General features: G+C 40.1%; 1 long non-coding RNA gene across 1 annotated transcript in view; it reads left to right on the top strand.

Moving 5' to 3' along the window:
- The window catches only part of LOC125643832 (uncharacterized), a 32,282-nt gene that overhangs the window by 11,383 nt on the left and 2,255 nt on the right, over positions 1 to 18,644 (top strand). The window lies entirely within an intron of this gene.

Genomic DNA, 18,644 nt, shown 5'->3' with positions numbered 1-18,644 from the left:
AGAGGATGGGGCAAGGAAGGGGCATGTCAGAGGGTGGGGTTAAGGCTGAGCACTAATCCTTGGCTGCTGCAGCAGCTGGCTCAGGTGGCATAACTTAAAGCAGCACCTCCCGGTGCTCTCAGTTATGCCAGTGGCCATTTTTGCCCATAATCAGCCCAGGAGCAGGGAAGTAAAAAATAACTTTCCCTCCAGAGAGTGTAAGATACCCCTGCTGTAGGGAAGTCTGTGTTTGTTGTTCAGCCACTATAGGAGCTTCTACCAATCCCCTTGCCAGCTCTGAGCAATGAGAATGACCAGTTGCCCTATGTTTGGGTGATTTCCCGGCAGCCAGAATAGCCCCAGTGGTCACTGGCAACCAGCACAACTTAGAGAATCCTTCAGGTTGCTCTAAACTCTGCCTGTGGACCAACCCAGTGCTCAGCAGCCCCAGGGCCGAGAACAGAGTTTAAATCCTTCTAAGCTGTGCTGGCACAAAAACAGAAGACCCTCATGAGCCTAGTTACAGGAAAGCAACACACTATAAAGGGTTGGTTGTGATAGGAGCTGTAATGTTCACCTAGTTATATCCATGCAAATTATTTTGTCTTTTAATTCAACTGCCACCTACTACTTAAATTTACAAACATAACTATGTTTTACCTCAGTCACCTGAGCAGAATAGCTCAATACAATCATACTCCTTAGATTGAGGGTGCAGGTTACCTGAATCTAATTTCACATCATCAATGCACTTTTTTTAAAAAAAATGTCCCCTGGGATTCAAGAGGTAAAAGCACAAAAAGATTCCAGGCAACAGTTAATAAGATAAGTATTTATTTAACTATAACATTACAGTCTAATTTGTTTTAAACTATAGCTTCTTTGAAAGCTCTCTCTCTCTTTTTTAAGTAACCAAATTGAAGTTGTCTAAATGTAATTAAGAATATGGTGGTGGGGTTTCTCTCCCCTTTTCAAATTAAATGTAGATGTTAAAACACTGGCTCTCTTTCAGGTCTATGTTCCTCACTGTATTTCCCTCCCAAGTGCTCTCAATAAACTGTAACATGTAAGTCATAAGTACAGTTGTGCAGACACAAAACATTCACTTGCTCTCATGTATCTTTCATCAGTCCATTTCACTTGTGTTAATGAAGAAGAACTTATACAACACTAACTCAGCGGATACCATAGTAACCCCTGAATCAATCTAAGTTTTTTTCATAGGTTCTGGTTCTGCAAAATAACTCTGTGTTAAGGGTGAAGTTGAAAGAAAATAGGCCTTGTCCAACAATGGGGATAAATTCCAATTACAGCCTTCAGTGCAAAACCCTAATCTAGTCAGCAAAGCTGCTATTTACTTTGAAGGAAGAGGCAGAGCTTGAAACCGGGGTAAACTGTACTCCTGGTGTAATCAGGATCTTCCTGATCTTGAGGCATCTAGCCCCTGCACACACTAGAGCAGGGGTTCTCAAACTTCATTGCACCACAACCCCCTTCTCACAACAAAAATTACTACATGACCCCAGGAGAGGGGACAGAAGCCTGAGCCCGCCCACACCCCACCATCCCTGGAGGGGGGCCAAAGCCCAAGTGCTTCAGCCCCCCACCAGAGGGCCTATAACCTGAGCCCCACCACTGAAGATTGAGCCCCGCCACCCAGGGCTGAAGCAAGTTTAACGGCAGCCCTGGTGCCCCATTAAAACGGGGTTGCAACCCACTTTGGGGTCATGACCCACCATTTGAGAACTGCTGCACTAGAGCTGCAGGGGAGTAGCTCTAACTTATGCTACACCAGTCGAGGACTAGGTATATAAGAGCTCTATTCCACCATGCCCCTTACTTGCTCCCCAAATGCCCCAGCATGCCTCCTCATGGCAGGGATGGAGGATTCAATTGGTGTATAAAGAGCCACAGCCACCTTAATCAGCGGTCTGCTATTGGGGAGCTCCCCTGGCATCTCTAACTTGGCACCAAAAGGATTTGGCAGCTTAGAACATTTGCCCTGAGGAGTTGCAGTAAAGCAGGTAAATTGGTGGTGAAGTCAGTACAAATGTCCCTGTGTAGATGAGACCCTGGAAAAACTTCATTCAACTGAGGGCAAACTATTCTTAAAAATCCAATGAAGATTCAAACTCTGACCTTTGTGAACAGAATGGAGATCTCTTATCACCAGGTTTATGTTCACAAAAGTCTGATGCATTCTTGGACGTGAATATTGCCTTTCCCATACAGATTTTTTTTACACTAGATGTTTTATTTCCTTATACACATTCTCTATGTTCATGTATAAATCATAAAACTGCAAATAGGCAGAAAACTTTCCTGCTCTGCTCCCATCTCATTTTTCTTTTGCAAAATTAACATGCTGTCAGATAAATCAAATCAAATATTTCCCCCAAGGAAAAGTTATAAATACATTTAGTTGATACTGTGAATTCACAATCATAATTGTACCCAAAGATTTCAACTGTGAAATCTTAGTACAGTACTAAGGGCCCAGTATTCAGAGGTGCTGAGCTCCCTTTGACTTCAAATGGTGTTGTGGGGGGGGGGGGGGGCTCTATACTTCCTAAAATCAGGCTCAAGATAGCAAAGGCATTTTCTCATCTATTCCCCTCTAATTTCTAGGGTCTAATCTTGTTTCCTCTTTCTCTTAATCACAATTCTCTGGCCAGAAACTTTGTTTGGTTTTCAAAGCATGTATGGTTTTTATTCCTGTTTGTTTCCCTTGCAGGTTTTTCCTGATACAAGCTGAAATGTAGTTGCTGATCCTTGAAGTGAACAGAAATTTTTCCTTAGTTCTAGTAGACCAAGAGGCTTTTACCGGTTAGACTATGTTAGCCAATACTTTCCTGTGACTTCCCGTAGTGTAATTCCTTTCACTAACCCTATCCTGACATACATTTTTTTTATTCTCCTATGGTATTATCTCAGATGCTCACCTAGGACATTTGTGGCTTTGCTAAGTACACAACCCCTTTTTGGTTTCTAAACAAAGCCTCCTTGTTTCCCATTTGGACACAGAACTACTTCTCCAAAATGTTTTGCACTAACAGAGTCTTTCCCCTACGTTAAACTCCCTTTTTCCTCACTACTTAGAGTATTATTTCAGAAGTAGCTTTCCGAACAGGTCTGACCTGGGTGTTACCAGGTCACCCAAGTGATCTTAAGTGTGTTACTTTCCTAGTCACTGGAACTTTATGGTCTGAAACCTTCCTTCCCCATGGTTATCTTTTCTTCTCTGTCTCTTCTGTTTCTCACTCGGTGTGTATTTTATATATATAGCTTTGTTAGCTGCTGGTCTTAAGGAAGTTCAGTGTTCCTTTGTTATTTGTAGCTTGGCTTTTTCTCTCTGGTGTTACATGTGGCTTTCAAGTCCAGTTTCTAATTTCTAGGTTCCCTGTTTGTTGTTCATATAATGCTGCAAAACAAGAGGAAACCTGCACCTCTCAAGCACACACACATTTCAGTCTGGTCTTTGAGGGTTGTAGCTGTATGTGAATTATATTGCCAGTCTTCTAGCAGAAGATTGAAAAGGAATATGTAGCAATCTGTGACCCTGCGCCAACTTCTCACAGCTGGCCCTTAAATTATCTCCACCTAGCTCTGCCCAGACAGGCAGCAAAACCTCTCGAATAAACAAATCTTGAAACAAAATCTTTACAACCAGGCATACCTGTTAGGGAGAGGGTTTTCCCCTGTGCTCCTCCACAGGTTGGAGATAGAATCAAACAGATCCATCTCATTCACCCCAACCCAGGAAAAGCTAGCAGGCAACTAGTCCTCTCCCTGCTAGCATCTACCTTGTTATGAGGGAAGAGGAAGGTTATATGCTGTACTCCTCCCCAGAAGTTATCCTGATTACCTGAGAGAAAGGGAAGCCCTGCCTGCCCGATTTATAATAGCTATTTTATATATTGTAGTGTCAACATTTTTAAATTAAACGTTTTACATTAAAAAAAAAAAAAACTACAGGGTTCCTCGTCCTAGGCCCTGAAGAAAATAGTAGATGGGGGCTTTCCAGACACCAACAGTTACCCCATAGATTCATAGAGTTTAAGGCCAGAATTGGGCTATTGACCACCTACTCTGACTGCCTGTATATCACAGGCCATTAACTTACACCCAGTTATCCCTCTCTTGAGCCCAATAACTTGTGTTTGGCTAACATATATCTTCCAGGAAGGCATCTAGTCTTGATTTTAAGTCATCGAGAGATGGAGAATCCACCACTTCCCATGGTATTTTATTCCTGTGGGTAATCATCCTCACTGTTAAAAATTTGTCCCTAATTTCTAATTTGAATTTGTCTGGCTTCAGCTTCCAGCCATTGGTTCTTGATATGCCTGTCTCTTCTAGATTAAAAAGCTCTTTAATATCCTGTATTTTCTCCTATGAAGGTACTTACATACAGTAATCCAGTCACCTCTCAATCTTTTTGATAAGCTAAACAGATGGAGCTTTTTAAGTCTCTCACCATAAGGCATTTTCTCCAGCTCTGGCATCATTTTTTTGGGCTTTTTTCTGCAGCTTCTCCAACTTATCAACATCCTTTTAAAAATCTGGACACCAGAACCCTATGCAGTGTTCCAGTATTGGTCTCACCAATGCCATATACAGAGGTGAAATCACCTCCATATTCCTTCTCACTATCCCCGTTTATACATCCAAGGAGCTCATTAGCCTCTTTTGCCATGGCAAGGCACAAGGCACTCATGTCGAGTTGCTTGTGCAGTATGACCCTAAATCATGTTCAGAATCATGCTTTCCAGGAAAGAGATTCCCATTCTATAGGTATGGCCTGCATTTCTTGTTCCTAGATGTATAAATCTGCATTTTGTTTGAGGGCCCAGTTACCATATTGCTCTGTATGACTGCCCTCTCCTCATTATTTACCACTTCACCAGTCTTTGTGTCAGCCACAAACCTTATCAGCTGGGATTTGATATTTACTTCCAGATCAATGATGAAAATGTTGAATAGCATCAGGCCTAGTAGTGATCTCTGCGGAACCCAACTAGAAATGCCCCCATTCAGTGATAATTCCCCACTGACAACTACTGTTTGAGAGCTGTCAGTTAGCCAGGTCTTAATCCATTTAATGTGTGCTTTATTGATATTGTATAGCGCTAGTCTTTTTATCAGAATGTCATTCAGTACTAAGTCAAATGCCTTACAAAAGTCTAAGTGTATTATACCTATGCAGTTAACCTTTATCAGGTTTGTAATCTCATTAAAGAATGAATTCAGGTTTATTTGACAAAACCTAATTTTCCATAAAACAGTGTTGACTGGAATTAATTATATTCCTAGCCTTTAATTCTTTATCAATTGAAACCTGTCTTATTTTCATCCCTAGTCCATCATTTTGCCCAGGACAGATGTCAGGCTGGCCTAGAGTTACTTGCTTGCTCTTGAATATTGCCACAACAATAGCACTCTTCCAATCTTCTGGGATTTCCCTAGTATTCCAAGATTTATTAAAAATTAACAGCAGGAGGGCCAGAGATCTCCTCACTCAACTCCTTCAGGATTCTTGGACACAAATTATCTAAACCTGCTGATTTAAAAATGTTTTTCCTTAGTAGATGTTGTCTAACACTCTCCGCATTCCCCTATGGACTGGAAAGTACTTCATCCTCCTCCAATGACCCCATGAGTCCATCATCCTGGTTCTTTCCTAACACGGTACAGAAATATTTATTGAATACTTCTGTGGTTTTTGCAGTGTTACACAAGAACCATTTCCTCTTTCTCTCTCTCTCAGTATATGTCTCTTTCATTCCCTAGGACGGAGTCTACCACAGAAATCCTGGAATGGCGTTGCCTGGTCTCCCATGACTTCCTTCTCTGGCCTTAAAAGGCCAGTATAGTCCATTACAGGATATAATTATTTTAAAGACATTTTAAAATTACTTTATTTTTAGTGTCACACGTAGAAAAGAAGAAAGAAATCAAGTGTATAGCTACGTGATTGCAATAACTGAGCATTGTCCAATTACTGTAAACAATCCCATAACAATAGAAAAATTATTACAAGCGGGTGTGAAAATAGGAAAATGTCAACATACCAAAATGGGTCAATAAGGCATGAGAACTATAAGGTAGCTGCTTTGACCATATGAATATCAGCCTAATCATGAAGTGGCCTGTACTCCTCAACCCTTGGTAGTTTTCATATAGAACTGCAGGGAAGGTAATCCATACCACGAACTCATATGGTCGGATGATTTGGCGGCATCTGGTAAGTATGTGCATGCTGGTTTCCTTATGTGAATTCTGCACAGACATCATTGTTGTTCAAACCAGGAACAGAAAGAGAAAGAAGAAACCCCAGGGCAGAGAACAAGAAGATAGGTTATCATTTCAACATCTATGTGACTAAAGATAGTGAAAAGGAAATGAACAGATAAATAATCTTAAAATGTGCATTGTGAGAGAGGGCTGAGTGAACCCGGTGTTGATCACAGAAGTTGCAAGTCATATATGCTTCTGCTATAACAATTGAAAAATCCATTAAAATGTTGCAAAACCAAAACTTGGATCTTTTTGAAAGATCCAGATAAGATTCTAATTGCCCAAGAAAGAAGGGGGAAGCAGGAAAAGAGGGACGAACAAAACTGCAGACTGCAGTGCACCATAGTGAAAATAAAGAGATGAAATTCTTGGGCCAGCCTTGCTTCTCCACAAGGTCCAAGTAATCATTCTTCTGCAATCCAAATTGTTATGTTTCACAGCATACAAACAGAGAAGTAGATAAAAAGATAAATACTCCTGCTGGAAGGTTGTAGCGCTACTTTATTTCTGAGAGTTGAGAATAACAACACACAAGAACTCAAAAACAGAGAGAGGCCGAGAAGCACAACTCACCCCACCTTGCTTTCAACTGGCTCCTTCCAGACCTACTCTGCTCCCACACTTTTCTATAAAGCTTCCAGCCTGCAAGCTGGACCTGGAAGCCCCCTTGTTCTGAAAGGGATAGTTTGCAATTCCAACACAGTCCTCAATACGCCCCACAAATCAACATGATTTTCTTTGCAAAGTAACTTGAAAATTCTTCACAAGAAAAACTTGACTCTGTAGCTGACTGGAGGCAGCACAGATTCATCAAGTTATCAACCACTTGGAACAGATCTGCATGATGAAACTTCATTAGTATTATGGCAGTGGAAAGGGAACATTTACTTGCCTCCTGAACACACAGAGCACGTGGGGTTAAATCCTGACTCTTCTGAAGTCAATTACAAAATTCTCGTTGACTTCAGCGAAGCCAGGATTTCACCCAACTTTTAACATTGTATGCTATGAGGAATCAGATTCCATTATTCTGGCACCTCAGCCATCTCCCCTCACATGTCATCTGTAAACTATGATGAACTGTATGGTCAAAGGTTGGGGAGAGGGCATTCTGGGACTACACTTTTAGTAACGGAGGAGGACAAAAGAGTTTTGTGTGACTATTCACTGCTAAATAAAACTGAAAATTATATAAATGTCAAGAAGATGCTTTTTGTATCCTGTATTTGTGATTGTATGCCAAAAAATCAATTCAAATATTTTACAGGCAAATAAAAAAAAAAACACAAATCCACTTTTTCAATCTGTAAATAACTCAACATACAAGACATAGTCCCTTGTTCATATCACGTAACCTTACTTATGATTCTTCAGAAATATAAATAAGTGGCCTTGGTAAATTTTGGATGTTAGTATGCAGTGTATCTAAAGCAATACTGCAGTGATTGGTATTTCTTCTAATACTATGTAGCTGTTCTGCTACTGGAATTCAGTTTTATGCAATTCAATCTGCTGCTAACAAGGAGAAATAGTAACACACTAAGCAAATTCCGAGAGACTTACAAATCAAAATGCTCTGAGTTGTTGCAGCCGTTGTCAGGCTAGCTGCTGCATGTTTATTAGTGTCCCCTTTTCTCTACCTGCAGGATAGTAAAGAGAAGTTATTGCTGGACACTATGGCCTAACAATGTTTGCCAATTCTAATGCTTCTCATAGCAACATAATGCTTTGCACTGCTATGATACACTCCAAATTAGGATTTTAAACACTTTAAAACTATGAATTAATTTAGCCTCACAACTTTCCCCATTTTACAAGTGGGGAAACCGAGGCAAAAAAATTAAGTGATTTACTCAAAGTCACACAGGGCTCCTAAACAGAGCAGCAATCAGAATGAAGTTCTCCTCACTCTCTGTCCTGTATATGAGCAACAAGACATAAAATAGGGTTTTTCTCTCTGAGTTTCTCAAAAATATTTGCAGTTGCCTTGAGTTAAGTTCCACCCTTTGGACCCCTTGTACCAATGATTCAATAAGCAATGTGGTTCTTTTGGAGCAAAGGCTAATCCAGGAATAGCTAGAACCCCATGAGTACAGGCAGCAGGGCTCTTCATTGCACTTCAGAATGCTACACTAGTTAATATTTTTGTTGTTTTTGTATTATTGCAATTAAAAAACATTTTTACTCTAGCAAGAACTTGTGTCGTCTGATTGACCAGAAACAGCCTTCTCATAGCCTGACCTTTGAGGATCAGATTCTGTTCTCAGTTACACCAGTGTAGAGCTAAAACAAGTCAAGTAATTTCTATGGAACTATGCTGGCTTTACACCAGTGTAATTGAGAGAGGCTAATACCCTGTGGGCCTGATTCTTCTGTCATTTAAACTGGTTTTAAATCCACATTATTGTACTGACTTCAGTGGAGTTACTCCTGATTTACACCAATGTGAGAGCAAAATCAGACCGGTTTGTCTACAAGGACAGCAAAAGTCATATGCCTGTAAAACACAAAGGGTCAATACCTTTCTAATACCCTTGTAAATTGGAAATGGCGCTATTCAACAGTGGAAAACTAGTGTAAGTGAGAGGAAACAGGGCCCTAGAATCATGTAATGACTTGTTTTTACAGCAAAGAATGGGTCAAATTAATCCCTGGTGTAACTCCATTTGCTTCAGTGGGGTTACACTAGGAATATATTGGTCTTACTATGTTCTTCTTTTTAATATATGTTAGTTCTGATAGAAGCCACATTCATTTGTTGATAGTGACTGGAAATTTCAGCTGTTTTACAGCTTTGCTGTCATATCACTTCCATTACATCAATTCTATTAGCCTCAGACATTGCTAATATCAAGTTTTTCTGATCCTCCTGGCTAGCCTCATGAAATGGATAATGAATTGTTATTTTTGGATTATGCAGTCTTAACAAACTGGCATTCCAACTTGTCATTTAGCTACCTTGCAAGTCTGACAGAGTTTTCATGATTAGTGCATTTCGATATTTATAGAAAATTGGCACTTAGATATTAAAATTGGCACTTGATATTAGCTACATATTTCTGCACAGTAATACAGTAATCAGCACTTGAAGTATTCACTCCAGATCTGAAGCACATGAGGGCCTGAATTCCTGGCTATGGCTGAGGAGCACACAGTGCAGTTCAGGTTGGCGGTGAAGGCAAACGGGACTTCCTTGCCACAGGGCTTGTCCCCCAACTGCAGTAAGTTACGATGACAGTGAATAGCCTGAGGAGTCCAATACGGTATCCAGGAATCATCAGGCATAGGAACGCTAGGGCTACACTCCCTTTGACAGCAGCAGGGAGAGAGGAGTCTAAACACCCTGCACCAGCTTTGTGCCACTAGGGGATCCCATTAATGATCCTACTGTGGTCAGTTACACTGGCTCTAAGGCCATAATCCGCAGGGACCGGGAGATGCATTAAACTCACTGCAGTGAGATGAGCAGAGTGAAGCAATAAACTCATTCCCATTCAAAATCCTGGTTAACCGTTAACAGACCTACTCCAGTTAAAGTCAAGGGTGTTGTGCCATTGATTTCAATGGGTGCAGTATAGAGCTGTGTTTCTTTAACAGGATGTATCTGAGCAATAAAAGGCAAATCCAGATCCACTGAGCCAGAGACAGTGGTTTCTGGATGTGGTGGGGCTATGCATGGGTGTGCCATGTTGTGCTGAGCTCAGATCAGTGGCACATGTAGAGCTGCATTCAGAAGGCACAATGGGTGTGACATTGGCACGGTTGAGGGATGTAGGACTGGGGTAGACTCCACAGAGCCAATCTGTGACCAGGAACATTCCTCTCTCCATTCCTGCATCTGCCTAATATCACTCCTGGAAATTAAAATAAAAATAACAGTAAGAAATAGTCATAAAATTTAGATTGTATGGCCTAAATTCTGTCCTGGCATAAGTTGGCACAAATTCCATTGAAGTTAGTGGAAGCTGCGCCAATTATAGCTCTTGATTTTTTGTTACATATTTCATTTGGATTTTTTTTCCCCCACACAAACCAAATACAGGATACTTGACACTGCCTCTATGTTACCTTAAGAAGAAACAAGTACAAACAATATGAACCATATACTTTAAACAGATATTTGTGACCTGGCTTCATAATTAACAGCTGCAATTTTTATAGAACCCTATTTTCAGTAATGTCATGGGACAAGTTCACCCCATCCCCCTTTTGGGGCAGGGTAGGGGGGTGGTAGCCCCCACAGTTAAATTCACTGATCTACCCCCAGCCTCAGGACAGTGGAACCTAGTGGCCAAAGTCTATAAGGTCACCCTTCCTGGTAGGGCTATGAGGCCTGGTGGCCGAATTCAGTGTACTCTCCCTCAGGGCTGTGTGGCACAATGGTCAGAGTCAATATAGCCACCCTCTCCTTCAGGGCTGTGTGGCCTGATGGCCAGGACCAATATGGCTGCCCCCTCCTTCAGAACTATGTGACTTAGTAGCCAGATGGCGGTGGGCCACCACCTAGGGGTGGGTTAGGACCAGGGTAGGGGGATCCGGGCCCTCCCTACTCCACTGGGTCCCAGTCCAGGGCCCTGTCGGATGTAAGCGTGTTCACCACTGAGTCAGCGGGGATCCTACCGAAACACGCTGACGTCCTTCAGCACAATGGCTAGTCCCCTCCGGGGTACTTCCTACTGTATCTCTCGAAGAAATGGGCATCTCCAGGTTTCTAGGTGTGGGTAGCTCCTAGCAATTCCAACCCCGCTCGGGCATCCACAGGCATCTGGTTATCCACCTGAGTCTTGCCATGGCTGGCTTCCACATTCTGGGGCTTCAGCAACCCCTAGACTGGAACATGCAGCAAGCATCTTCCCTCCTCAGCAGTCAGCCCAGACTGAGCTGAGCTACTCCCTTTCATACTTGTACTCCAGTTGGAGCAAACCCAGTAAGGGTGGAGGGGTGTGGCTTCCTCTGCCCAGAGTGTGGAATTAACCCCTTCTTGTCCAGTGCGGGGCAAGTACACCCATCACAAATGGGCTTATAACCAGACGTACAAAGTAAATCATTGTGGGCTGAAAATTAGCATGCAAGATTTTGGTTCTTGAAGTTGAGGGACTGGAAGGTTTTGTTTGAAGAAGACAAAGAGAACAAATTCAGTTTTGGTAGTTTCATGTCTTTTTGCTCTCTACTTATAAAAGTTATAGCTGGCATGCAAAAAAGACAAAAACTAATTTTATCAGCACTTAGTCTTTAATATATACCAGCAGCTGTTAATACTTTGGGCAAGGTGGAGGGAAATTTTAAAGAGGAAAAAATACATGAATACATATGCACATTAAGAAAGAGGATCTTAAACAATACTAAAACTAAATGTAGCTTTAAATGACCCTTTAAAACAGCTGTTGATGTTAGAGATTTAATTAAAATGTAATTAGTTGTACATTCTACCTTGAAATGAACAGGCATATTACCGCCTTCAACTATGATGAATTCCCTTTAACATTCATACCTTGTCTCTGCCAGTAAAAAGACAAGTCTTTACAATAAGTGTCATAAAGATAAGATAATTCTATGTAAAATTTTACAATCTAAGTGAACATAAAACAATTCTTTACACAATGGTTCAAAACCTTATTCATTATATTCAGGGCATTTTAATCTATTTTATAAGTGTTTTTGTATGTACATAAGAGAATAATGAATAGAGATAAATGCCTGATTCTATTACAAATAAATGATGGATTCTGATGTATGCAGTAAACTATTGTTTTTAATATCAGGACCTTAAAATAGGTCACCAAATTACAATTCAATCTCCCTCCTTTAATTTTCATTTACATGGCCCTGACACTTGACATACAAGTTCTTATCCTAAATGTATTTGTGTGTACGTGCAAATATATGGCCCTACCCTCTAGATAGACCCTCAGCCATAGAGAAGGCTATGGATGCTCCACTGACATGCTTTGCTAGGGAACTTCAAAAGATTATTCCACTTCCCTCATGGAATTATTGCCTCCGTAATAGCCATAGAAATCCCTATTAGACATCCATGCAGAAGTAGGCATCCCATGGCTGCCAACAGGGAGGAGTGCCCAACCCAACTGGCATATAAGGGTCATGGGGAAAACACCAGGGGATGTTGCACTGAACATATCCTAATGGTGGGGAGGTCATTCTCTGTATGACTGAATGATGGCTAGCTGGGGAAGAAGTGAAACTTGAAGCAGTCTATTCTTGGCACACTGCTCTGTTGCTCAGCCAGGGAGAAGATGAAATGGGCCATTAGGCCTGAAGATCAAAAGTGGGGAAAAGGTAGTCCAGTAATACAATGGAGATATACACTGAGGTAGGAACAGAAGACCCCACTTCCAGGAACTTCTGATCTTTAAACTTGTAATGATCCTGGCCTCTAGCAGCTGTTTCCTCATCTGGAGTCAAGTTGTAACTGTATAGCAACCATGTGACAACCCTTGGGTAGCTGACATAGATGGGCAGGACAAGCATTGACAGTAGAGCAGCATGGAAAGTGAGAGGCTCCAGTCATGTGCCGCTGTGCACCTCACTTCTGAAGGTAGGTTTGTTTGCTTTTGGATTCCACCACAAACCACCTTTTCTCTTCAGCAGGTTGACCTGCTGCAGAGCCATCCAAGAATAGTGTTACTCAGAAGGTTGAAGAAATATTTTGCTGACTGGGCCCTTAATTCAATTTAGCCATTTGTAGTATGGAAAATTGTATTTTTATGGCTTAAAAATGTTCAAATTCCTCAACTAGAAAGTGATTTAATAATTGTATATGACCGATCTTTTAGTAAATGACATATCTGGAAAAAAATAAGATGGTTGTTAGGTTTCAAACATACAATCTCTACTTGTGCAGCAATTAATTTTCCTAATGGTTTTAAATATTCCTTGTGGCCTCATTTTTCACACAAGTATGACCAACTGAGCAAATCAGACACGTGATTGGTCATGTGCATTTACCACAGTTTGTCACAATCTTGGTAATTATGCATGCAAAGTTACAAAAAATTTGGTTTATGTTGCACACTCTAGTCTACATAATTATGGCAGTGACTCATACAAAAGTCCCATTGTCTACAGTAAAGCTTTTCATATTAAAAGATGCAGCATTAGGTGACCTTCAGAGCCACAACAATGTCATCTTTTCCCAAACCAAACCACAGACATGAGAGCCAAGAGCATGCCACACTGTCCCTATAAACAACTGACAGCATTATATTGCCAAAGCCTCTACCCTAACAACTTCACTTGTAATGTCAGACCTCAATCCTGCAATCCTTACTCATATAAGTAGTCCCACTGAATTCAGTAGCACCAGCCATATGAGGAAGGATTATTGGATCAGGTTCTAATATTCTTCTCAATTTACTTACACTTTTACACCACCACTGAAAAACAAAACAGAGGAAATTAAATCAAAAAGTGCTGCAGTGGTATTATCTCTACAATAGCAAAAACTTCTGAACTCAAGATTCCTTGCCCTGCCCTTGGTGCAACCTGTTGGGCCTATGTGTATGATATAGCGAATGTACATTCTTCTTCGGTACTTCCAAGACCTAGCCATGCATGTCAGATACTTCATGGCTTGCACACTCAAAAGTCCCATGGAAGACAGTGGTAGTTTTAAGTGCGTAAGGAATGCAGGTTCAAGCCCAATATGATACTGTTTGTTGTATCCCAATATACAGGAAGGCTGAAATTCAATGTGGAGATGAGAATTTGGAAAACTGTTGATTGTAAGCAGCTTGTAATTATATGTTTGTTTACACTAGAGCAGTAAGATTACTGCATATTGATTAATTAGAAAACAGCAGTAACAATAGTTTCACTTACATCATGACTTGCATCTCAGGATATGACACCACTTTAGAAACATCCAGCCTCTAAGCTTCACTATACCCCTATGAAGTAGGTATCATTAGTCCCATTTTGCAGATGGCAATACTGAAGCATAAATGAGGTTAAATGCATTACCCAAGATCTCAGAGTGAATCAACGGCAGAGGTAATAGTAATTATAAGTCCTGAAACTCAGACCCTTGTTCTAACTCCTAAAGTGGTGATGATTTATTTGCCCCTTTCAGGCAAATAGTGGAAATAGTTTCTAAATGCAATGGAAACTTTCATGACTCTCTCACAAAAGGATATTTCTAGAAAGTCATACTCTAGCTGAAATTTTCTTCTGACAAATGTAGCTTCCATGGCTCGGATTATCTCTCAAAATATAAAGAACCCTAACAATCAAATAAAAACTCCATATAGGCACAAATGAAATCTAGCATTTCCACCATTAATGCAGGTTCAAAATTAGCACCTGTAGTGATGGATAAAAGTGAATGAGACAAAAATACAAAGGGAAAGCTAAAGGACAAGATCTTCTATTCACCCATTCATGGCAGGTAGATTTACACAGGCAATTCCCATTCATGCTAATGTAAGTAGGCCACATTATTCCCCCAGATATGGGTGGCAGAAAGACCCTTACAGCTAAAAGGCAAAAGTACTTTACTGTATTTTAACTTTATCAGAGACTGAAAGGCAGTAATAGTAAATATAAAAATCTCTAATTTTTCCTCAATTTAAAGCTAACCAAGCCACTTTTCCTGGTACATTATTATAGAAGACTATAAAGATCTTCAGACAGCAAATCAATCATACCTGCAGCAGTAAAGTTACGGATACATTTAGTAAGACTTGTATTTAATTGATTTGTTTCTTCACTAATAATTACACCGTTTTCGTATTAGCAGAGACATGTAACAGTAACTCACTTACAAAAACATTTTGGGAACAAATATTATCTGTACACACTGGTTCAGGATTTATATGCAAACACCCTTTATTTGCCATAGTGAAATTTACTGAAAGGATCAAATCCTGCTCCAATGGGAATTTTGCCATTGACTTCAGTGGGACTGAAATTCAGCTATAAGGTCTAAATGATCATGAGTAGCTTCTAAGGCTCTGATCCTGATTTGTTCTCACAAAACTGCACACACAAATCCCATAATTGCATGTGCAAATCTTGGCTGAAATATTTAAAATACAGTTAAAGTAAGTAAAGAATGTTCTATATACCACACTGATTAAAATCTGAATTTTTCTTTTGTATAGTACATAAGAATATAGCTTGTTCCACAAAAATTAAGCAACCGTAACCTTTGTACTTTTAAATCAAATTTAGAAATTAGAGTCTATTAATTATTCTATTATACACAACTGCAAAAAACTCATTGAAATCATTGATATTAAGCAATAAACTCTTTTATAGAGTTCAAATAGGATTTTAACATACATTTCCAAAAATCACTCTACTATCCATATTTTGCTGTACTCAGCTGAGATTTTCAAGCAGTCATCAGTCTATAATGACACACCTGTATCCATACAGTTATCTATGTGTATAGATAACTGCATACTCATGCATGTATTGCTGTAGACTTCAGAGGTCATAAACTGCTCTACCTGCACTGGAGAGAGGCGTTTGGACTCATCACTGCCAGGTAGGGAGTGCCTCCTCACTTCAAAGTGATTTGAGGGCACCCAGCACCTTAAAGAAAGTGCTTCACAGCTTGCAGGTTTGGGCCTTTTGTCAGTTGCCAGTTGGACTACAATAAACTTGTGAATCAGCAGTTCAAAACATTTGATCTTCTGAAGCATCAGATGTACTTTAACTGCTTTGGAGTTAAACTAGTCTTTGTTGCCTAATTAGAGCCTCTCTGTTAGGACAATGAGCACAGGAAACACTGATATGTAGAAGTAGTGTGAATAATCACTTTTTCTATTTCAAAGTGACCACTGAAATACAATACACAAGTGTAGGCAACTTGAGGATGGGGTTAGGGAGCTTTAGTTTATGCCTCTGTAATACTAGGGCATAGACCTCCTCCCAATTAATTAAACGGCAACGCTCCCATAGATTTCAATGAGAGCAGGAGCAACCTTGGTTAGGATTTCACATTCCAAAATGGAGTTTATTGAAGAAATAACCAAGGGAAAGTAAAAGAAAAAGCAATCCAATTACAATTCAATGTATATATATTTATACAGATTTTTTTGCTGTTAACTTTAGACTTTGCTGGTAAGTTTCATTTCAATTTATTGAAAAATATATTTAGAGAGTAATTTGAGATTAAACTGATCATTATAATTTATAACAAAATAATATAGTAGAAAAGACCTTTCTCCGAGGAAGCCTGCACTCGCTTTGAGGTCTGACTGATATACAAATTCTAGGGAGCACAAGATGTGGACAGAGGAAAGAGTGGACCTTCATATATAATTATTACAAAGGTAAATTTCTCCTGTTTTCAAACTAATTATATGTGTACTCTCCATGTACTGTACGTTAGTAAAAACAGACAGAGGAATATGCACAGAATCCTTAATTTCTCTCTGGTTTCAGCCAACAAATTGGAACTGCCACCAAAAAGAAAAAAAAATCATTTCCCTTGGACATTAAAGGCTCAGTCCTGCCACCTGTACCTACACAAATAGCCCTTACTCTGTCATGGCTAGCCCAGATGTCTTCAGTAGAACCACTTGCCTGAGCAAGGTCTTTAAACCTTACCCACAACTCTCGGCCCCAACCACTCAGAAGCCCTTGAAAAACAAACTAATCATTGTTCTGCTAGATAAATATTGAAATATAGATTTCCAAGTACTCAATTTTATGCTTTGACATACCCCTGTACCAAACATACGGTCATATTCCAGTTTATTATGTGTGTGTGTGTGTGTGTGTGTTTGGGGGGGGGGGGGGGTCTCACTCCTCTAGGACAAATTCCTTTGGCAAATTGTCCCTCTTGGGCCAAATTCTGTGCTGATTTATAGCCCCTAAAATCCCATTGAATTAACTGGGGTATAAATCAGCACAGAATTTGGCCCAATATGCGTGGCAGTACACAGGTCATCTGCATGTCATTCTCTGCCGAATCTTTGCTAACATACAATGGGGGCTATACTAGCCTATGAGCATGGATTTTAAACAACAAGCAGAGGATGTGTGTTTCGGGCACAAAAACTAACAAGGATCAACACATAATAGAGTGAACACTGTACATGCTATTAGGCCTCAGAGACTGCCTCCACCTGTGGGTTATGCCCAGAAGCTGTTAGCAGGCATGGAGAACTGATGGTAGAACTGCTTAAGACAAGAGACTGCTGAGGCTGCCAACATAGGATGCAGAAGAGCTACTGCCTCCATAGCTCCTGCTGCTGTCAATGCACACATTTGAGAGATAGGACATCATCCCATGGCTAAATGAGGATAATCCAGACTAGTCCCTCCCCAAAATAAAGTGATTGTTGAAGAGAAATTAACACATGGTCACTGTAGGTGCTGTGGGCATTGCAAAGGGACATGATCCCTCTTCAAAATGGCACACACACATAGAACATGCAAAAACAAGGAGTCCTGGTGGCACCTCAGAGACTAACAAATTTATTTGGGCATAAGCTTTTGTGGGCTAAAACCAGCTCATCTACATCTCCAGACCCTGGAAATATTGCAAGGAAGCCAAAAAGGGGATCTTAGCCATAAACACAGGATTTCCTTTGTTTTACCTACAATAGATTTGATGAAGAAAATTACAAAATAAATCCTGCAAGATGGATGTTGAAGGTAAGCCTGGTTACATTTAGTTAGATGGGAAGGAGAGGGAATCAAGTTAATCTGTGTTAAATGATGAGCCTGTCATACTGGCCAGGTCAGTACGAACTTCGTGACCTGCAATGCAAGTGCTGGTCATTAAAGAAAGATAAAAGTATAATTGATAAAATCATTGATTGTTGCACTGTAATATTTAAGTAAACATAGTTTTGTTTTTTAATTACTTATTTCATTTTGGTTGGAAAATTACACGGACTGATCAGATTCACTTTTCTTTATAAGCATTTTCACACTTTCTGACTCACATACACTAGCACACACAGGGCCCAAACACTGTGGAAAGGATTTTAAATCCAAACAGCAAATTGACTATTTTAAACATTTATATTATATTTTCTAAAACCTGTCATTGAGAAAACCTACACTTTGGGCCTAAACAATAATCCTTTCAAGTCTCCATTTTTCCAAAGTTTTAGAGTATTTGAGAATATACACGGGGGATGGCTCAAATACCCTGTATCCCCAAATCCTTCCCCCTGATCATTGTTTTTTACCCCAGCATAACTGTCCCAAGGAAATGTTAAAATAAACACACACACACCAGAACCACCAAACATTTCACAGAAGAAATGGGCTGCATAAAAGAAATCAGGACAGTTATGGAATAAAAAGGTAATTATATAAAATAAAAAGTCCAGCACATAAACTATGTTACAGGTTTTTTGCTATCCTGCTACAAAGGTGCTTTGGCC

The sequence above is a fragment of the Caretta caretta genome, chromosome 10, assembly GCF_965140235.1.
Source record: "Caretta caretta isolate rCarCar2 chromosome 10, rCarCar1.hap1, whole genome shotgun sequence".
Taxonomy (NCBI): Eukaryota; Metazoa; Chordata; order Testudines; family Cheloniidae; genus Caretta; species Caretta caretta.
The sequence above is the reverse complement of the archived record's forward strand: the minus strand, read 5'-3'. Positions and strand labels throughout refer to the sequence as shown.